The sequence below is a fragment of the Chrysemys picta genome, chromosome 3 (genome assembly GCF_011386835.1).
Source record: "Chrysemys picta bellii isolate R12L10 chromosome 3, ASM1138683v2, whole genome shotgun sequence".
In the NCBI taxonomy this organism is placed as follows: Eukaryota; Metazoa; Chordata; order Testudines; family Emydidae; genus Chrysemys; species Chrysemys picta.
Window position 1 is genome coordinate 9,414,442 of NC_088793.1, and position 22,997 is coordinate 9,437,438.

General features: G+C 45.6%; 1 protein-coding gene and 1 long non-coding RNA gene across 7 annotated transcripts in view; one reads left to right on the forward strand and one right to left on the reverse strand.

Moving 5' to 3' along the window:
* The window catches only part of EXTL3 (exostosin like glycosyltransferase 3), a 224,717-nt gene that overhangs the window by 138,251 nt on the left and 63,469 nt on the right, over positions 1 to 22,997 (forward strand). The window lies entirely within an intron of this gene.
* LOC135982615 (uncharacterized) lies at positions 5,564 to 11,993 on the reverse strand. Its single transcript, XR_010600044.1, has 2 exons — positions 11,563 to 11,993; positions 5,564 to 8,371 (listed from the first exon to the last, which is right to left on the reverse strand). It is a non-coding gene; the product is annotated as an uncharacterized LOC135982615 (long non-coding RNA).

Consider the following 22,997-nt stretch of genomic DNA (forward strand, 5'->3'; position numbering starts at 1 on the left):
GCTAGCGGAATGTCAAGGGGAGCAGCAGGAGACCTGCCACGCAGGATACCCTACAGCTGGCTCCGATTTTAAAAGCCCAACCAGCAAACATTGCACATGTGATTTTAGTTAGCACGTTGTCTCTCTCCCATCCCTTCACTCCTCCCCCAGCACAAGTCTGATTTCAAAGGCTAGAACATCCTGTCACCTGGCTGTTTGTTTCAGAATGGTAGCGTCTTTTGTGTCTAGTTTGAAGGCCATTATATAAAATTAGCTTGCTGCTCCGAGCCGGCTGATATTCGCTCTGTATTAGGGCTCTTACAAAGCCCTTGGTGGTGATTTTACTTGATGGACTCTTATTTAAGCTCTGAGGTACAGGGTAGAAAATGGAAGACTAATCATCTCCAAGATTGCTTCCACATCGAATAGCAAAATTAGGTGGGCTTTTGGCAGCTTTCCTGCTCGCCTTGCACCTAGGTGATTCTTTGAAACCTCTAGTGAGCATTTTCCAGGCAGACCCACTGGCAGAAAGGGAGGGGTTGTTGGTTTTTCTTCAGTAAACTTGCTGATGATACAAACTTGCTGGGGAGGGATGGGAAAAGGGATGTGTGGTTCTGACAGTGAGCTTCAATTCTAAAGCATATTCAGATCTGCTAAGCAACAGCATTGACAAGTTTAAATAAATCTGATATTGAGTAATGTAGAGTGACACATTGGGAGCAAAAAAAAAAACCAAACCCAGCACAACTCAGACAATGACTGGAATGGAAATAGAACATAAATGTTGCAAAGGACCTTGGAAGAAAGACAAGGAGGCGCCTCTCCGCAGAAAAAAAAACACTGAAAAAGTGTATAGGAGAACCAGGATATAGAACAAGAGCTGGGGGACAGCAGGGCAGGCGGAGGCTGGGGTTGTCTCATGGCATTAGCGTCTTCACGTTTGGACCCTTTGTGGATGTCTGTATTAGGAGAGATTGAAAAGACGAATGCTGTGTCATTCGGAGAGGAGATGAACGAGAGGTGGGATGACAAATGTATTTAAGATAGTACACAGTTTAGCGAAGGTAAATTGGGAGCATCCTCATTGTTACTGTTCATTTGTATTTGTAGTGCCTTGACTAGACCCAGTCCTACTGTGCTAGTTGCGGTATAAACGCAACAGTATTTAGAATAAGGGGGCATGCAATGAAATTAGGAGACTGATGCTTCTCAGGGGTACACGGGACTGTGAGGCACCTCACTACCACCTGCTCCTCTGTGCCTGCTGAGGAGCAGCTCCCTGACTCCACCAGCATCTGGACTAGATGACCTCCTGAGGTCTCTTCCAACCCTAATATTCTATGATTCTGTGATCTGGCAGCACAAGAATTGGCCTCCAGGCCTGTGCAGGCCTCGCTCTCTCTATACGGGCCAGTGACCAGCACAAGTCCTGAGCCATCCCTCTGGGGCACCCAGCCCCTGTTCCGCAGAAAAGTCACAGAATGACTACTCCCCAAGGAATAGTAACCGCCAGTTTATTATTGTAACTCGTGATCACCATGCCTCATAATACACAGCTCTTAGATACATTATAGTGACAACAAGAATATGTTTATTATCGAAGAACAGAGATTCAGCTGATAGTAAGAATATTGGAAACAAATAGTTACATAGAAAACAAAATCGTAACATACTTTCTAGAGCCTAAACTTAACTCACAAGATATTCCCGAAGTCCTTTCCCCAGCATTTTCAACCAAGATGGCTAAGAGCCCCTTTTTGTAAGATCAAACCTGCTGGACGCTTGTCTTCACAGATTGAAGCAGGCCAGAGCATCCCTCTACACGCCCAGATATGCCAGACCAGACCTTTGATCTTCACCTCTAAACAGGATTCCCACCTCCTCCTGCTGTTTACCTCTTCCTGTTAATTTGCTTCTGACGTCTCACCAGCTCTTCATTATTAGCCGTATACTAATTGTCTTCTTTTGTAAGATGCATAATACCTTTAAGTGACCTACCTTTAACTGCAAGGCCTAGATAATATAATTTTCAGCATATATACATAGTTCCTCACATATTTTCCATATATATATCTCACAATGATTATGATCACCAATGGGGGGCAGATGTTCATAAGAGACCTTACATGACATTCTGTTGGTTAAACCCAGGGGAGCTCTGTATCTCTGTGCCCTCTGCCAATTGGCATCAAGCGGTCTTTGGGTCACAGAGGCAACAAATTTGAAACTGACATAAGGAAGTGACTTGTGCTTAGTACAAAAGATTAATTGTGGAACTCACTGCCACAAGAAGTTACTGCGGACAGGTGCTTATCAGAACTGAAAAAAGTTTAGACATTTTTATGGATAACAATGTCCATAGATTCATAGATTCTAGGACTGGAAGGGACCTCGAGAGGTCATCGAGTCCAGTCCCCTGCCCGCATGGCAGGACCAAATACTGTCTAGACCATCCCTGATAGACATTTAGCTAACCTACTCTTAAATATCTCCAGAGATGGAGATTCTACAACCTCCCTAGGCAATTTATTCCAGTGTTTAACCACCCTGACAGTTAGGAACTTTTTCCTAATGTCCAACCTAGACCTCCCTTGCTGCAGTTTAAGCCCATTGCTTCTTGTTCTATCCTTAGAGGCTGAGGTGAACAAGTTTTCTCCCTCCTCCTTATGACACCCTTTTAGATACCTGAAAACTGCTATCACGTCCCCTCTCAGTCTTCTCTTTAGTTCATAACTGTCCAACACCAAGGATTATAGCAAAGTCCTCTGAATGATCTGGTACAGCAATTCTTCCATAGTTACCATTCTTTTGGAATTCCTCTCTTCCCACTCCGTGAAGCTAGACATCTTCAAAGTGCCTTACAAAAATAATCAATCCATCCCCAGGACATCTCTGTGAGTTCGGTAGATGCTACTAGCAATTTACAAAAGGAGAAACTGAGGCAGAGAGGTTTCAGAGTTGTAGGCGTGTTAGTCTGTATCAGCAAAAACAACGAGGAGTCCCTGTGGCACCTTAGAGACTAACAAATTTATTTGGGCATAAGCTTTCGTGGGCAGAGAGATTTCTCAAGCCCACAGGGGGAAGATGTGATAGAGCTTGGATCAGAAGGTAGGAGTTTATTATTTGTGTTGCCGCAACAGCTAGGGGCCCCAGTCGTGGGCCAGGTCCCCATTGTGCTAGGTGTTGTACAGACAAAACAAAAAACAATCCCTGCCCCCAATGGTTTTACAATCTGGCTTCCAATGCTATGCTCAGTCCATGCTTCTCTCTCATGAAATTTCCTCACTGATACATTCCTTTCTGGACTTAGCAGAGAAGGAAAAAGAAATAGAGAACTGATCTCCCAAGTCCTCGAAGGAACAGTGAGCTTTCAGGCAAAGCAGGCAACTTGGCAAATCTCTCCTTTCCTTCATTACGTTCTGCCAAGATTATGATGTACATTTCAGTTAGGGAAGGGCAGCTCCGATTTAGTTCTCTTACCATTCTTATCCCTATTAAGACATCAGTACTTCCAATCCATCCGGAGGGAGCGCTCTGCTCTGACTTCCCACACAGCGCAGAGCTGCTGCTCATCTGCCTCATGCATAGGGAAAGGACATCAGCACCATTTCAAGTACACCTCTAAGGATAGGTCTACACTTACCCGGTAGTTTGGCGGCGAGCGATCGAACTTCTGGGTTCGACTTATCGCATCTTGTCTGGACGCGATAAGTCGAACCCGGAAGTGCTCGTCCACAGTTGCATCAGATACATTAAAAAATGTAAAAGAAAGAAACCCTCACGCTTCAAGTTATAAGCCAACTACTAAGTGCTTGGGGTCAGAAAGAAACTTTTTCTCAGCAAGTTACTCCATAATTGTCCTCTGAAAGGTTTTTTGCAGCAAAAGTAGCTGGTACTGATCACGATCAGTGACACAGGATACTTGGCTCTTTGGGCCAGGGCCTGTCTTTTTGTTCTGTTTGTACAGTACCTGGCACAGTGGGGTCCTGGTCCAGGACTAGGGTCCCTGGAAACTATGATAATACAAATAGTGTATAATAATAATAGATGGAGTGTTAGTTTGATCCAGTCTGGTAGGTCCTGTATTCTCTTGTTAGATTCTCAATACAAATGTCAAACAGGACTGTGATTTTTTGTTTATCTTAATGACTTTATAGCAAATCTGTTGCAACTTAGCGACTTCATGGCTGTCATTGTGTATGGTATGGCCACTTGGAACTTCATGGTGCCACTGGGCATATAACTTGTATCCTTCTAGTCCATGATCACAGGCATCTACCACCTGAGTTGTGGAAAAGGCTCATTTTGTTGTCAGCAGTACAGGGCTTCAGACATGCACTCAAGCAATTTGGAGTCTATGCATTTGACAGCAGCAGTTCACCTACATTCTGGCTGGTTCGTTACAATGTTAATAAATAGCTGTGACACTGGGATTGTGCAGGTTCCATTACTTGATACTTGCACGCTGATTGTTACGTGTTCACGACTACCAGAAATAAAAACATGCCAGGGATAATTGTGCTGAGATTGATCTGTAGGATTTGAAGCATAAGTGATGCATAGTAACTGAAATGCACCAACTGTCGATAGCCCTAATCACCTTGTGCTTTTATCTTCTTTGGAAGTGCAAAGTAAACCAGGGTCAGGATGACTCAGCATTTGAGTGGGAGACTTCAAAGGAGCACCTGGGTGCTGCAGGAAGTGGCAGTGGTGAGTCACTAAGTGCTGTGCGGTGGATTATGCCACTGGAGGGTCTGTCTGTTGAGGAAGGAGGATTATTCATTGTTTTCCCTAAGGCAACACTGAAAGGCTCCAGTCAGAACTGAGGCCCTATTCTGCTGGTAATTGTACAAACACCAGTGGAAGACAATCCCTGCTCTAAAAGGTGTAGGCAGGCGGGGTGGCCTAGTGGATAGAGCACTGGACTGGGGCTTGGGAGGCATGGGGTCTATTTCTGGTTCTGCCAGTGGCCTGCTGGGTGACCTTAAGAAATCATTTCATCCTGTGCCTCATCTTCCCATCTGTAAAATGGGGGAAACGATACTGACGTCCTTTGTAAATCACTTTGAGATCTACAGGTCTACCAGCATTATAAATAAATTATTATAAATTAAAAACAGTCTAAATGATTCACTTGTAATGAGTAAAGATTGCATAATCTAAGAGATACAGAGCTTAATTCTCATAAGAACGGCCATACTGAGTCAGACCAATGGTCAATTTAGCCCTGTATCCTGTCTTCTGACAGTGACTGGAGCCAGATGCTTCAGAGGCAATGAACCAAACAGGACAATTATCAGGTAATCCATCCCCTGTCGTCCAATCCCAGCTTCTGGCAGTCAGAGGTTTAGGGACATCCAGAGCATGAGTTTGCATCTCTGATCATCTTGGCTTAATAGACGTTCATGGACCTACCCTCCAAAATTCTCCACTCCATGGCAAGTGGAAGGAGGGTTGCAAGGCTTCCTGATTCAGGGTCTCCCAATCTCGGTGAAAGTTACACCCCAGCCAGGTGACAGGACAAACATTAGAAATGGGATAATCAAAGAGAAATTCTTTCGGAACAGACCACAAGGTTTGCACGTTTCTTGTGAGGGTTTTTTATTTACTCAAGAAATAGTGTCAATCAAAACATTTATAGAACGGCCTGCACGGTAATATTGAGGCTAAAAGCTTGGTTAGATGGCATCGTGAGGCAATCAGCCACCCAGTCACCCTGCATTCTTTCCCCAGGAATTTCCGATGCTCTGAGATATTAAAGGATTTGGCAAGAGAAATTTTCCACTTATTTTTTTCTGTTTACCTGGAGCACTTTGCAGTGTGAGCAGGTAAAGCAGCAGTTATTTAGAAGCAGAGGCGAGCTGGTTCAGGGCTTGAGTGAGATTGCTGTGTATTTGTATTGTGGTAGGGCTCAGAGGCACCAGCCGGGATTGTGGCCACATTGTGTTAGGTGCTGCACGTGTACATCCAAAGACATGGTCCCTGACATGAGATACTTACCATCTGAGAAGACAAGTGACATTTACAAAGTTGTAAAATAATTATCAGTAGATAAAGCAACTACCAGCCACCCCATGTACTCCTCAAGCCATCAGCAACTGGCTGAACTATTATAAGCAGAGATGGGTCTTGAGGTGAGCGTGATAGCCGTATGGATCAGTCCTTGGAGGACATCCTGTGCATAAATGGGGCAGCACTAGAGAAGCTGGCGTCATTGACAGAGCAGAGGAGGCAGGAGTGATGCAGTAAAAATCAAGAGCAGACAGGTGGGGAGGGGGCGGATTTGTGACGGTGTTGCCAGCACAAAGTGCCCGAGGACAGCAACAGCGGGGTTCGTTGCGCGGTGTGCTTCGCGCCAATAAACACACCAGGGGGAGAAGCAAACAAAGTTTATTTGGGATCCCAAAGTGGTGCTAGGAGACAGGCACGTCTCAGATCAAGCACACTAACAGAAACAGTTTTTCTTCTTTTATACATTTTGCAGTTAAGCCTCCCCCCCCCCTTTCCCCTCCCTTCCTCCCCTTCTACCCCTCCCTTCCCTGGTAACAATTACTAAGCAAATAACGATTACATTTAAGCAGTTAAGTCATTCTTGGCATCTATAAGCCTAGCTTGTTAGTAACTTCTTTAAACCGTTATCTTGTCCTTTTTCACTTCAGCCAGAAACATGCAGGCCTCATTATTACCACTTGAGCAGGGGGGTGCACACAGATAACTGGTTGCTTACATATTCCAATTGCACCTGGCTTTTGAGGTTGATTAGGGTTTAAACATGGAAGGATAGAGTTTGGTTCACTTAGGCCTAGTGCAGGAAGGCTTCATTGACACTTAGTGGCCTTCCACCCTCCCGAGTTACCTAGGGTGATGCCTAGTGACGTCAACAACTCCCTCCTTTGAGAATACTCAACAAGCTTTTGGCTGAGTTTTCTCATATTCTGTGGACAAGTGCTATGAAGCTGGGGTTTTCAATGAGAGGGTATGCCGGGATTTCTGGGGAACGGGGGGCACAAAGCTTACGGAGGAGCAATTTAAAACAAGCAATCAGGAGAAGGGTGACCAAGCACAGTACCACACCTGTGAGGAGGAGACGGACAAAGCCACCCCCCAGTCCTCCCAGGTCGGGCAACCAACTCCAAAGGGAATCGAAACCTGTGGGTTCCCTTTCCTGGGCCTCCCACTGCTCAAAAGCCTGTTTGGCTGACAGGACGTGCTTGTTAATGTCCTGTGAATTTTCCAGGACATAAGTACAACATTCATTCCCAATAAGGGCACACACCCCGCCCTAGGAGGCTAAAACATAATCTAAGGTCTGTCTGTTTTGCAGGGACAGCAACCGGAGCTGGTATAGCTTTGCGTTAAGGCTCTTCTCTATGGCCAAGGTTTAATTGGCGAACTTGGTGAGAAACACAGAGAGCCTGCGATAAAATTGGGTTAGCCGTTCCACCCCATAGGATGGGAGGAGGATTATACCCAACCTGTCTCCTTCCTTAATGGGTTCTGAGGTGGCATACAAAGATTTACGCTGCCTGGGGCAGCCAGGGGTTGTCCCTTAATGCATACTGGGATTCAATGGTACAGTTTTGTGACAAGGGGGTACCCGAGGTATTTCTTCCCCTACTGAACCATCCCCAACAGATATCTGACCGATTTTGTGGGACCACCCTCCAGGGTAACCCTGCTGCGTGGTGCGGGACTTGGGAGCATACCCAGCAGTTAGAGAGGTTAAACTCTTGGGCAAAGCAAACCTTCAAGGACTCATATGTGTTTGTTTCCAAGTTAGTAGGGATCCCTTTCCATCCCACATGTGCCTAGGGGGAAACGGGAGGTAATGAGAGGAGTGTCCCTATGGCAAAGAGTACCATTGTGGCAGACCCTGGACCTGAACTCATGCTGGGCAGGTGACCCTAAGGCCTAACAATTACAATTCCCCAAATACCCACAAAATAACAATTACCAATAGCAGGCAGACTAAAAGCAAAAGGGACCAGACCACCAGGTTAGGCTGGCCCTGTGAAAATAAACACAACCAACGCTCAGAGTTCTCATGGGGAGTGCGCTGCGACTGTCCAAAGAGACCACAGGGCATTCCCAGCAGATCTTATTGTTTTTTTGAATAACAGTTTAAGTCCCAGGTCGTCGCTGGTAGTCCTTTTCCGTAGGCTGGACGGTCCACCGTTCAGGAGCGGGCACTGCCTTCAGACGGGAGTGATGAATCCAGTTCTTGTGTCCTTCGACCTTTGGTGCTGTGTGGGAGACCAGCAGGACGGTGTGGAGTCCCTTCCACTTTTCTTGTAGAGGCTCGTCCTTCCAGGTCCGAACGAGAACGGAATCGCCTGGCTGCAAGGAGTGGACAGGGGCATCCAGCGGGAGAGGCTGCAAATCTCTGGTATACCTGTGGAGAGAACAAAGAACAGCAGACAGAGAGCACATGTACTGAGATAAAAAGCCACACCCCATTTCCCACTCCCCTGCCAGAACCGGTGTACCGTTCATAAGCCATGCCCTTCCAAACATAATCTTGAAGGGACTGAGCCCTAACCTGCCCTTTGGGAGAGCGCGAATGCGGAGCAAAACAAGGGGTAAGGCATCAGGCCACTTAAGGGAAGCCTCTTGGCAGACCTTTGAGAGGTGCCGCTTAAGTGTCTGATTTGTGCGTTCCACTACTCCACTGGCCTGCGGTCGCCATGGAGTGTGGAGCTTCCAGGGGATCTGCAGGGCATCCAATATTTTTTTGAACGACTTGGGATGTGAAGTGTGTTCCATTGTTAGATTCCATCCACTGGGGGAGTCCGAAGCGGGGAATGATCTCCTTGACAAATTTCAGAGCCACCGTTTTGGCAGTGTTGTTATGGCATGGGAAGGCTTCAGGCCATCTGCTGAATCGATCCACCAAGACGAAAAGGTATTTGAATCCTTGGGTCCGGGGGAACTCAGTAAAGTCTATTTGCCAAACTAGCCCTGGGCCTGGGGTAGGTTCCAGAGTGGCTGGTGGCACTGACACTCCTGGTCGAGGGTTGTTCTTTTGGCAGACTAGACATTCAGCCTGCACCTGGGAGGCCAGGGGTCTAAGTCCAGGGGTTAGAAAATATTTATTCATAAGCTGGGTAAGAGCCTCCCTGCCAGCGTATGATTCTTTGTTTCTTCACCAGGGTCAGTTCTTAATGTCTTTTGTAGTCAGGAATTCCTGGACTTTGTGGTTTCAATGAAGCAAGTGTTCCTTTTTCTCTTTTCCTGAAACAGTGTGGTTCAGCATCATACAGGGGAGAGGTTACTAGCACATCACCCTGTCTTTAAATAGGCTTATTATCAGTCGGAGAGTCCTTCTGAGGTGGAGGTGTCTTTTTACAGTGAGAAGCCTGGGTCTAGGTGGGCAGTCCTTGGCACTTCACAGCGGTGTTGGTGGTTAACAGGACTTGGAAAGGGCCTTTCCAGTGTGGAGCCAAAGCAGTTTTTCGTTGATGGACTTTACGTAGACTCAGTCTCCTTGTTTCAATGAATGGCAGGGCTGCTCGGGTCTTTGGGTAGCACTTCTTTTATCTCTGAGAAAAGAAACCTAACACATTTCATTAATGCCTGGCAGTGTTTTGGAGATTTCATAGTTGCTTGGGCACATTCAGGCCCCCCTTTTCTTGGTTGTCAGCCAAGTCTTTGCTGTGAACAATGCCCTTGGATGGGGCCAGCATCTTATCTTTGGACTGAGCTTGCTAGCTATATTTTTTTTCCTCAGGTAACTCGTTCTGTTCTTTTTCCTGCTCTCCTTCTTGGCTTCTTTTAACTTACAGAGGAAACTTCCACTCTTCACTCAAACACCTTTTCCCAACAATGAACACATACTCATTGCCATTATACACCCTTCCAGTAAAATAACTTCTATACAGAGCTTTGGAGCAACAAACCAGGACGAGCACACTCACTTTTGAGGAGTCCAACAAAGTTCAGGAAGCTCACAGTGGCTTTAAGGCAAGGAGTGAGACCCACAGCGGCAATTAACAAGTCATCCACATATTGCAGGAGGAGGACCCTGTCCTCATTGTCCCACTCCTCCAAGTCTCTGGCCAGAGCCTGGCCGAACAGAGTGGGGGAATTTTTAAATCCCTGGGCCAACACTGTCCAGCAAAGCTGCTTTTTAACCCTCCTTTTGTCTTCCCACTGGCTCCACTCTGGGGCTTGCAAGGCTGAGGGCTCAATTGCAAGGGTCATTATCCAGGCATTCTCTGGGGGTAAGGTGAGGGTTATTTCATCTTGGGTGAAATGCAGGGTGGCTCCTAAGCGACAAAGCAGGTCCCGTCCCAGTAGAGGCGTTGGACAATCAGGGAGGTAAACCAGTTTGTGAGATAGAGTTCTGTTTCCCAAAGCACATTCCGCTGGGGCATATACTGGGCACTTGGTTCCTTTCCCTGTGGGACCCACCACAGTGAGGGACTCTGACACAGGCAGCTGCAGGTGTTGGTTTACGGCGGTTCGTGCAGCTCCAGAGTCTATTAAAAAGTCTATGTCCGAATCTCCCACCCTCATGTTTACTCGGGGTTCCAGGGGCAGGATAGTCCATCTCCCCTGACACCCCTATTCTTGATCCTCCGCTGCAATCATAGGGGTACCTTCCCTTTCGGGGCACTCATTTTTTCAATGTTCCTCCTTCTGGCATATGGCACACTGGTTGCGACCCAGACACCTTTCCTGTGAGCCAGGGTGCCCACGCCCACGTCCTCTCATTCCCCGGCCCCTTCCACCTTCCTGAAATCTTCCCCTGCCACCGGCCTGTACTGCTGCAACCATCATTTTCGCTTGCCTCTTTTCCTTTTCTTTAGACACAACCTGATTACGCTCCACCTCAGACAGCAGGGTCCGCATAAGGACATTACAATCATCCCAGTCAGGGTTACAGCTAGCCAGGCACCCTTCAAAGACCGAGATAAACTTGCTTGGGTTCGTAGAGAATTCCCCTGCCTGTGCCTTAAAGGCTGCTAGGTCCACCGGGTTAAAAGGCACATGGGTGTAAACCTGCATAGTAGTGGCCTGATTCCTATCTGAGCCATGTCTGGACACCACGGTCTCAGTGATCAATGGATAAAATTCCACCGAGGGGGCGATTTCTGGGACCTGAGACACCTTTATATGGTGGGGGTGTGATAGCTGAAGGGGACACCGGACCTGCCATTACAGCTGTGGGGGGGTTCTGGGGACTAACAGTAGCTACTACCGAACCTGTCGGAGTCCAATTACACTTTTGCAAAATATCTGACCTATCTCTTAGCAACATAAACAACTGTACATACATATGTTCATTCCATTTACCCGTTTGCTGACAAAACAGAAGTAATTGAAGGATCGTATTATAATTAAGTGATCCTTCCGGTGGCCACCTTTCCTGGTCCTCTAGCTGATATTGAGGCCAGTCTACTGTACAGAACCTTTTCAGTTTACTTTTAATCAGCGGATCCGATCCAAACACTTTCCAGTTCATCAGAATGCGTTCCAAGGGTGTACACCTTGCCCTGCCTGCAGTACTCTGTCCCTGCCCCGTAATGAGACACTGGGTGTCCCCAGGTCAAGACAGATAAAGTCCCCCTGGACTGTTCCTACCTTATCCACGGGACCGGTTCCCCACCATCGCCCGCAGCTGCTTCTCCACTACTCGAGCGCGTTGCACCGTTGTGCCCTCTGGGGTCAACCAAACCACGTCTTCACCGAGATCCCCGGTAAAGTCACCGGTGCGCGCTGGGCGTCGGGCATCGCCGCAATCTGTCGACCTCCGAGAGGGGTCTGGGCAAGGCTAAATTTCAGCCTCGAGCCCCACGTTGGGCGCCAAAACTTTTGCCAGCACAGAGTGCCCGAGGACAGCAACAGCGGGGTTCGTTGCCCGGTGTGCTTCGCGCCAATAAACACACCAGGGGGAGAAGCAAAGAAAGTTTATTTGGGATCCCAAAGCGGTGCTAGGAGACAGGCACGTCTCAGATCAAGCACACTAACAGAAACAGTTTTTCTTCTTTTATACATTTTGCAGTTAAGCCTCACCCCCCTCTTTCCCCTCCCTTCCTCCCCTTCTACCCCTCCCTTCCCTGGTAACAATTACTAAGCAAATAACGATTACATTTAAGCAGTTAAGTCATTCTTGGCATCTATAAGCCTAGCTTGTTAGTAACTTCTTTAAACCGTTATCTTGTCCTTTTTCCCTTCAGCCAGAAACATACAGGCCTCATTATTACCGCTTGAGCAGGGGGTTGCACACAGATAACTGGTTGCTTACATATTCCAATTGCACCTGGCTTTTGAGGTTGATTAGAGTTTAAACATGGAAGGATAGAGTTTGGTTCACTTAGGCCTAGTGCAGGAAGGCTTCATTGACACTTAGTGGCCTTCCACCCTCCCGAGTTACCTAGGGTGATGCCTAGTGACGTCAACAACGGGAAGGACAAAAGCTTCACATTGATGTACTGAAATGGGAGGAATCTGTGGTGGGATTCAGATAGCAGGGTCTGAGGAGTGGAGGTGTGTTGATGTGGCTGAAGGATGGACAAGGAAGATCATCTTAGCAGCTGCATTTCATATGAATGCTCTTGTATCTTGCAGATGCTCATTATAAATTCTGTTTATGCCACGGGGAGTTTACTAATCTGTGAAACTGATACAGTTTTAATAGACAAAGACATTTTGAGTACAGCACATCTGCTTTGTGATGCCATGAAGCAGTCTCCATGCCGCAGTGCCACTGGTTGAATTGTTTCTTAATGCTCCCCCCCCCTTTTTTAGACCACATATTTTAATCCTAAAAAGTACTTGACAGCCAAAATTGCCCATGGTTTGCAATGGCTAAGTAATCCCGTTTTACTGTCAGAACATAAGAACGGCCATAGTGGGCCAGATCAAAGGTCCATCTAGCCCAGTATCCTGTCTTCAGAGAGTGGTCGGAGCAAGATGCTTCAGAGAGAATGAACAGAACAGGGCAGTTATCGAGTGATCCATCCCCTGTCACCCATTCCCAGCTTCTGGCAAACAGAGGCTAGGGACACTTCAGAACACAGTTTTGGATCCCTGCCCATCCTGGCTAATAGCCATTGATGGACCTACCCTCCATTAACTTATCTAGTTGTTTTTTGAACCCTGTTAGTCTTGGCCTTCACAACATCGTCTGGCAAAGAGTTCTAAAGGTTCACTGTGCGTTATGTGGAGAAATACTTCCTTTTGTTCATTTTAAACCTGCTGCCTATTAATTTCATTTGGTGACCCCTAGTTCTTGTGTTATGAGAAGGAGCAAATAACACTTCCTTGTTTACTTTCTCCACACCAGTCATGATTTTATAGACCTCTGTCATATCCTTCCTTAGTCGTCTCTTTTCCAAGCTGAAAAGTCCCAGTCTTATTAATCTCTCCTCAAACGGAAGCTGTTCCATACCCCTAATCATTTTTGTTGCCCTTTCTGGTACTTTTCCAATTCCAATGTATCTTTTTTGAGATGAGGCGAGCAGATCTGTATGCAGTATTCCAGATGTGGGCGTACCATTGATTTATAGTAGGGTAGCCAATTTTGGTTGGATGTATTCCTGGAGGTTTCATCACATGGCATAATCTTTAATTGAAGATTAATCTTTAATTCCTGGAGACTTCAGGATGATCCTGGAGGATTGGCAACCGTAGTTTATATAGAGGCAATATATTTTCTGTTCAATCTGTCCCTTTCTTAATGATGCCCAACATTCTGTTCGCTTTTTTGACTGCTGCTGCACATTGAGTGGATATTTCAGACAACTATCCACAATGTCTCCAAGATTCATAGATTCTAGGACTGGAAGGGACCTTGAGAGGTCATCGAGTCCAGTCCCCTGCCCGCATGGCAGGACCAAATACTGTCTAGACCATCCCTGATAGACATTTATCTAACCTACTCTTAAATATCTCCAGGGATGGAGATTCCACAACCTCCCTAGGCAATTTATTCCAGTGTTTAACCACCCTGACAGTTAGGAACTTTTTCTCTTTCTCCAGTGGTAACAGCTAATTTAGACCCCATCATTTTATGTATGTAGTTGGGATTATGTTTTCCAATGTGCATTACTTTGCATTTATCCACACTGAATTTCATCTGCCATTTTGTTGCGCAGTCACCCAGTTTTGTGAGATCCCTTTGTAACGTTTCACGGTCTGTTCTGGACTTAACCATCTTGAGTAGTTTTGTATCTTCTGCAAGCTAGAGGAGCATCCATATGAAATGCAGCTGCTAAGATGTCTGGAGGCATATACAGACTGTGACTTAGGGTCCAAAACCAGTAACGTCAGTGGGAGGCTTTCCATTTATTTCAGGTGTTATCGGCTCAGGCTTCTGGAGCAGAAGGGGAGTGATGCTCCGAGTAAGCTGGGAGGCACTGGTTTATTTCCTGTGTAAGATGTTTGATCTTCACCAGGAGCATCCTATAACTAAAATGTGCAGTGTGCTTCGAGAAGCAAGGGATACTTCTCATAGCGACCCACTAGGTTAGAATAGATTTCTTTAAACAACTTTCACTTCAGGCTTGTGGGCATGTCTGTGCTATGCCAAGAATATTTGCTTTTATTTAGTATAAGTGGGATTGGACAAGGGAGCAGTTAAATTGAGGGTCCCTCTGGTGGGTCTCTCAGCGGGCAGCTGAACTCAGAGCTCGTAGGAGGTTGTATCAGGAGTATCTGATCAGAATGGTTGGATTCTCGTCCTCAAATGGTGCCTGAGGCAGTGCGAGCATGAGGGACAGCTGAATGAGCAGACTGATCTAGACCATGGTTCAAAGGGCCTGTGGGAAGTGAGTTTGGACACACTCCCATTGCCCGTGGGCAGGGTTCATCTCACAGAAAGCACCTGGCCTAACTACACCCTTGTTAGCAGTCTCAGCAGAGAAACGATGGACTGAATGGTAAAGGTGGCTAAGGGCTGAACTAACCTCTTGCCCTAAAGTTGGTTCCTCCAAACTGGGCATTGAGGTCTCTTGGTGGTGATGGTTTAACCAATTGTTGTTAACCTGGCCTGAGGCTAAAATCTCCTCCTCCCACCCATTCCACCTAAGGGCAGGAAGAACAAATTTTTGTGCACTGCCAAAGATACTGGCACCAAATTCAGCAAAGGGGCAGAATTTGCTCTGAATGCAAGAATGCATAGGCCATACTATCCATGTGATGGGGGTGGGCTATAGTGAAACACACAACTGGCCCAGATCAGAACAAGAAATGAAGAATTTAGTGAAAAATATCTCTCTCTCTCTCTCTCTCTCTCTCTCTCTCATTTTCACCACTGGACGTTGCCCTTTTGTTTTCTGTTGTTCTGGATCTGGGCCAGAGATTAATATCTCCTGTGCTACTCCTGCCTGGGCTGTACCAGCTGTATGGCAAAGCAGAGAACTTCCCTCTTTAGCACTGTCAGTTTCCAGGCACTAGAAATTGTCTAGCATGTTTTTAAAGTGAAACTTAGTGTCATTATGAAGTCGGCTATCATACAACTGTCAAATTCGCCCAGGGTTGCTTCTAAAGCTCTGTCATTTGATTTCCTGTTCTGAGATTAGCAATGTAGTGTAATTTTGTGTCCAGAAGCTGTTTCCACCCTCAGTTCTGCAGAGCATAAAAGGATTTTCTTTTATGCTGTTATTTCTTTGTGCACAAAAATGTTTCTGGGCTTGCAGCTGTAAAAAAAAATACATGTTAAAAAAAAAATGGTTTATTAACACAATTGTTTTAATGCATTCTTGTAAATCCTAAAGAGCTGTATATGTGAAGCAGTGTATTGGGAAATCTATGGAAAAGACCTGAGTGGGAAAGTAGCTTTGTCAAACTGGTCAAATGGGCCACTTCACCTTGAGTGGTCCCTTGAAATATGTGTTAACTTCTTATGGTAAATAATCCATTCCACCTTATATTTAGCTATGATACTCTGAGTACCTTTCCCGGACCTGTGTAGCTCGAAAGCTTGTCTCTCTCACCAACAGAAATCGAGCCAATAAAAGATATTACTGCACCCACCTTGTCTCTCTGGTCAAATAATGTCAGTTGGCCGCCTGTTATTTAACCACGGTCAAATATTGTCAAATACTCCAGCAACAATGCCCTGAGGTAGGCAGCAACCTACTTTTTGATTGCATCATGGTGCCATTCTTTCTTTTTTTTTTTTAAGCACTTCATTTCATTGTTTCACATTTTTGAGTTAAAATAACGCTAAGTCATTATTTTTTTGTAATTACACATAAGTCTCTAGCTAAGGCCAAGTCTTTTGGAGACCATAAAGACACTCTCTTCTTTGTTACTGTTGTTACTGTTCTAATTTATTAATGCTTTAAAATATTTGACATTATTTGACAAGTCAAATGCCCAACCCTATAGGAAAGTAACTGACACACAGGAATCAAGCTACTGGAAAATGCACATTGAAGGAAGGATGGTCTTGTGGTTAGAGCACTTAGATATGGGTTGAATTCCCAACTTTGTCAGACTTTCTGTGCGGCCTTGAGCAAGTAACTTAGCTTTGCTGTACCTTGGTTCCCTATCTGTAAAATGGTGCTAATGACACTTGCAGCTCAAAGGTGGTCATAAGGAAAAATTTAATTAATGTTTGTAAGATGATTAGATATTATCTTGATGAGGGGAAAGGGCCTGGAAAAACTTACAAGGTAGTGCTTCACCACTGAAAACTGGGGGAAGAGAGGGTCTCTGAAATTACTTCTACTAGAGACCCTTGATTCCCACTTTTGCAGACACCAAGTACTTCTCTGCCCAATCCCAGGGCCAGATTTCCCCCCTTCCATAGTAAAACCCATGTAATCTGCACAGAGAGACCATGTTGCACCCTGCCTCTCTTTCATCACTCCCACCAGTGACTTCCTAGCAATGCATGGTACGTGGGACATCCCCTGGCCACAGTGCCCCCAGGGATCTGCAGGCTGTGGTACCTTTAGTGAAGACTCCCACGCAGTGGAAGGAATGATATTGTCTCTCCAGCCCCGCCCAGTGTTGGAGCTACCCACGCATGCAGTCCCTGTCCCTTCCTCCTGTGTGGATCCCAAATTTACAGGAAAACCTTTTGTAGCATCATAAGGGAGAAGCGGTGGCTTGGTACCAGCTGCTCACTATTCAGTGTGGGAAGGATGAGATCTCTGCGTGGAGGGACCCTTCTGAATGTATATATTGGGAAAGGGTGGGCAGGGCAGGTATGACTTAGCTGTGAGAGTTGAATTTATTAAATGCCTCCTGCTTTGGTTGAAAACTGGGTCATGATAGAGGGGAAAAAAATATGGCTGCACCTCGTCCCCTGAAGTTACAGCTTACTAGGCTTTTGTCTGTCGCACAGGTAGCAGTGTTGATCTTAGCCTGGGAGAATTTACTCTGTACTTACTAGCTCCTGAAATGGCTCAAATCCATGGTGATGATCCCTGAGGCCATAGCATGCAAGTCACTTCAGAATGAATTTTCCATCTGCTCTTCTTCAAGCAGAACTTGCACGCTGGGCGACTTTCCAAATGGACCTTAAAGCACACACCAAATAGGTTTACTCTCCTTGTTCAGCTGCAAAGGAAAATCCTCGAATGCCCGTGTTTGCCAACAGATCGCAGATTTGGGATGTAATCTTTTTTTTGAGAGCCCTGTGAATGTATTTGTCACACAAGCTCCTAAACCTAGATACAGAGGTGGGTGAGCATATTTCCTTCCTGTGGTTACACTCCAGCCAGTCATCTTCTTCCCCAAGAGGTAGAGGAAGAAGGTGTATTTCTTAATTTAGGAGCAATATAGAAGTTTTTGATTTTTCTGTCTTCTCTTTAAAAAAAATAAAGTAATGTTAGTGCTGGTGAATGATGCCATATTGCCAGCCTTGGAGACGGAAGCCATATATTCAGGTTAGAACAAGTAGAGCAGAGGCGGTGCCAATGAATGCTGCCTGCACGAGGTACTTCAGTACCAACCACGAGAGGTTCACATCAGCCTTGTCTGAACAAGAAGGAAGTTTGTTCATGCGCCATGGCTCATTAAGTATGTGGCTGATAGTAGCAGTTGTGGTGATGGAGGTTGCAATTTGCTTTATACCTGGAGTAGAATAAATTGTATAATTCAGCATTTTTTGCAGAGCAGCAATTAAATTCCATGGTGGATTGGTTAGTCGAGAGTAGATAAACGGAAATAGGCGAGAGGTGGAGAAGACGGGGATGGGTGTGCAGCAGAAGAGTGTTTGGGTATGTAACAGTAGCTTAGATCTAGTAGAGGAAGGAGCCATGTAGATTGTTCCTTCTCGAAGGTTTGGTACATTCCCTTGGGAGTAGGTCAGTTGATCTCCCTGTGTTCCATTGAGCTATTCAATAGAGAGTTATGTCTAATGGCAATTCAAGATCTGCTTTCCCTGAAGAGCTTGAAGTTTCCAGAGTTCATGTCAGAAATGTGTTCGGAGAAGAATGATGTCTCATTAACAATGTGTGAGGGTAAAGGGGGGAAGGGAGATGTGTCAAAGACCAGGTGTGTGCAAGGGTCAAGTATGTGCAGGTGGAACTTGGCGACTTTGAATAGCCATGAGCAATGATGATGACTTTCCACCAGTACCTGAGCATAAAACTGTCCTAGTACATTGATCTAGAATTCAGAAGCAGAGGGAACTGCATTTGACTATGTGTTCCTTGTGCTTTAAAAATAAGCAAATTGGGAAAATATCTGTGGATCAGGTCCAAGAAAGATGCTGCAGTGAAATAGGCCAACAATTTAGTTTTATAGCCTAGTACTGCAGGCCAAAGAACTTCCCTGGAAAGAGATCTTTGTAACTGAGAGAAGCCTTTTTAAAGCAAAGCTATCCCCAATATAATAGAAATGGCAAAGTAGGTTGACTAGTGAGAGGTGGTGGGGAATGTTTGCAGGAATAATCATTTGAGGAGATCAACAATTAGGGAGGGTTATCACCATTACAGCTTCTGATCCCTTGAGAAATGTACCTGCCCTTTTGTGTAATTAGGTGTGTCAAGTACCAGTTGTTACCTTAAAATGGGAACATGCCTTTTCTCTAGACAGGATTCTGTTTTTAACAGAACTGAGCAGTTCTTTGGAGTCAGATTGTGTTGTCTGTGGAGTTAAATGAATTAATACATTCTTCCTGTTCAAGGATCCCCTTTCTGAAGGGGAAGCAACAGTCTCTTACCTAGTGGATGCTTATTGCTCTTGGGGGAAAAAAAACAAAAACCTGGAAGCTCTCATCCTAAAACCACCAGATTGGGCTTTTTCTTTTTTCTTTTTTTAAATCCTAACAACAAATGTGTGTCTTAATAAAACCAAAAGGAATGTCCAGCTGCATCTATCCAGTGGGGGATAAAACCTTTGGTATGGGAGAGCAGCCTGAAAGTGTGTCTAACATGCTTTCATTATCACCAGCACATATTTCAGACTGACAGTCGATAGTTTTAACTGATCCCAAACCACATGTGTTGCATTTAAAATACCTCCCCAAACTTTTTTAGTTTCTGTCATGTGGCCTTGGAGTTAGAATCAACAGAAACAGCTGAAGAAGTTTCAGGTTTCTAAATGCACAGAGTTCTTCTCCTCTCATGCTTTAGGACAGGGGAGGGTGGGCTTTGTTGATTTGTTCTGTGTAAACAGAATTTACGGAATGGGGAGCCGCTGGAAGGAGCAGGAGGCAGAATAGTTGTAAGCAATCATCGTCAAGGGTGGTGGGCCAGAGTGTAGCATTTCCTTGATACTAGTGCTGTTTTAGGGTCCTAGTCCTTCTTCTTTGCCACAGAATTCGGCCCTTAAGTGCTCTGTCTGTTTATGATGGAACCTCACTAATTATGTTTAGATCGAGGGCAATTTAATGAAGATTGCTTTTAGCAAACTGTGGGGATGACTCCAGCCCCTGAGATGTCAAGCTTTCCTCTGGCCATTCCAGGAGCACCAGGCACTGACTCCCCTCACAGGGCCCCCTTTTTTGTTTTGGTACTTCAGTGGCTCCCATCGCCATGGTATTTGAGCGCCTCCTGGTCTTTAATGTATTTATCCTTCCAACCCTCTCATGATGCAGCACTGTGCTATTATCCCCATTGTACAGCTGGGAAACTGAGGCACAGGAGAGACTCGGTGACTCTCCCAAGGTCACGCAGGAGATCTGCGTTGTAGCACGGACCCTGACATTCACAAAGCCCTTAAATAGAGCTGCTTGAATGTGCTCCGGTAGCTGCTGTTGAGTTTGGGAGACGGTGCCTTACGTGCTCCGGTGGCTCTGCTCTGTCTCCCAAAGGGGAGGAGAAAATAAGATAATCCTAGTTCATAGACTGTGACTGGGTTAACCACCGTAAGATGTTCCGGAAACTGAACTCCAGGCCTCTGGGGCCCGCAGGAGTGCGGGCCAGAAGAGCGGCAAGAGGTGTTGACAGGACTCTGATTGAAGTTAGTTGTGGCACAGATAAAACCTGATGACAAAGGGGAGAGGGGCAGCAATGGGACTGAAGGTTAGAGACCTCCAAGGAAATCCAGTGTGTGGCAGGAACTCTTTGTAGGATTTCTTTTGTCATGCCCATCATCATGGCAGACAGCACTCCCCATTTCTGCACTGGCACTGAACCAATGCTCTAGAATAATACCAGGGGGTTCTATGCCGCTGGAGGTGCCAGATTTCTGATGCAAGGTCCTGTGGTGCTTGTCACAAGAGTTAGGAGTGGTGACCTGTTACAGTCTGCGTACCTGAAATTCCACCTCTAGTTTCGAGTGGTGTACATTGTCACAGCTCCACTGACCTCACTTGAGGCTCAATGTTCTTCACTTCCCATCCTAAACATTTTGTCACCCCTGTTTAAATGGCTGCTAGCGCTCATCCCAGAGACAGCTGCATTTCCGTGATGGAAAGAGCAACACGTGGCAGTTTGGAGAGTGCTGCTGAAGCTTGGAGGCTGAGGTGCTGTATTTATGTGAGTTGGTGCTAATGGCCATGAGTCACTCTTTCCTATAGCAAATGGAAGCGTTTTTAAAATAACGAGTTTAAATAAACTTTACAAACTTTTTTTGCCTTTAGTTAATCATTTGCTTCGTACATCTGCGCATAATGAAACCTTTCTGGTCGGTAATACATCGCGACAGCAATGTGGCCCCGGGGCACAATGAACGGATCCTGTTGTTATCAGTGCTCTCTGTGCGTGACTGACAGCCTCATGCAGAAAACTGGGAGATTTGCATTCACTGCCAGCCCTCCACCTCAGCACATACAAATGGAAGCTGGTGTGCAGGGAATGTTATTAAAATGTTCTGCTAGGAGAGCCAAGGCCTCCCACACAGATCGTACTTACCAGGAAGCAAGAAAGCTGATTTAACTTTTTCCTGACTTTTTAGCCCTTTTACCCTTCCAGCCTTTTGAGATTTCCGCTGATGCCCTTTGCTGGGCAGCACTATGAATTTGTGATGTCCCTTGATTTTTCACTGTCCTTGCTGCTTGTTCAGCTTCTAAGTGTTGCTGGTAGAGGCTGGGGAGGATTCCCATTTAATCATTAGCACAACAGGTGCCCTAGTGATGAAAATAGGTTTAGGAATTGTGGCTGTATTATCAGGAGGGGTTATCCCCCCCCCCCCCCCACACACACACACACACTTTTAATGATGGTTTGGCTGGTTAAGATCTGAATTCTGGATTGATTTTTCTGGTGTATGCTAATGTTCTCAACTGAAAATTACTCCTGATTTCTCTCCTACCCACACCCTGCCAAAGTGACATCTCTCTTTACCTTTCTGCCAGTTAGATCAGTTTGGGACAAGCTCTCCTTGTGCCTTTATTTCTTCTTTGTTAAATATCCATGAATGTACTGGAGCTTTGAATGGGCTCAGTGAGATATTAGTTGGTCATCTTCAGCACTGGAGAGTAGACTCTTGTAACGTTTTATCTATTGCCAGTGCAGCCTCTCGTAGACTTTAAGGTCAGAAGGGATCATTATGATCATCTAGTCTGACCTCCTGCACAACGCAGGCCACAGAATCTCACCCACCCACTCCTATAACAAACCCCTGACCCTGTCTGAGCTGTTGAAGTCCTCAACTTGTGGTTTAAAGACTTCAAGGTGCAGAGAATCCTCCAGCAAGTGACTCATGTCCCTTTCTGCAGAGGAAGGCAAAAAAAAAAAAACAGGGCCTCTGCCAATCTGCCCTGTAGGAAAATTCCTTCCAGACCCCAAATATGGCAATCAGCTAAACCCTGAGCATGTGGGCAAGACTCACCAGCCAGCACGCAGGAAAGAATTCTCTGTAGTAACTCAGATCCCACCCCATCTAACATCCCATCGGGCATATTTACCGCTAATAGTCAAAGATCAATTAATTGCCAAAATTAGGCTAACCATCATACCATCCCCTCCATAAACTTATCAAGCTTAGTCTAGTGGATGAACTTAGTACCAAAGACAGTAAGTAAGATTCCAACTAACTAATAATTAATAATAATAATAATTAATGGAGATATCCCATCTCCTAGAACTGGAAGGAACCTTGAAAGGTTATCGAGTCCACCCCCCTGCCTTCACTAGCAGGACCAAGTACTGATTTTGCCCCAGATTCCCAAGTGGCCCCCTCAAGGATTGAACTCACAACTCTGGGTTTTGAGTTTAACGCTACGAGGGTTGATGTGTGACTCCCTAATCTTGGCACAGTTGTATTTTCATAATGGCCATAGGGCCATTGATAAAGCAGTTCATAAAAGTGGTATAGTATGTTTTATTTATTTGCATTGTGGTGTCACCTAGGAGCCCCTGTCACCGACCAAAACCTGATTGTTCTAGGCGCTGTCCAAACACAGAACAAAAAGCTGGCATATATTTTGTGTCTCTGCTTATTAGTAGCAACTCTGGATGCCAGCTAGGACTTGCTGAAACAGGTTTCTGGCTGGCTGGCTAATGAAATTGGATTACTACTTTTTATTGTGGGAATTGCTTGAGAAGCATCTCAAATCTTCCCCTTGTTTAGGTAATCACGTAAGATTTGTTTTCACTGGTGTCTAAACTTGTGTATCTTGGGCCAAATTCAAATTGGTGGAAGTTAGTGACATTTCACCAAGCGTGACTATG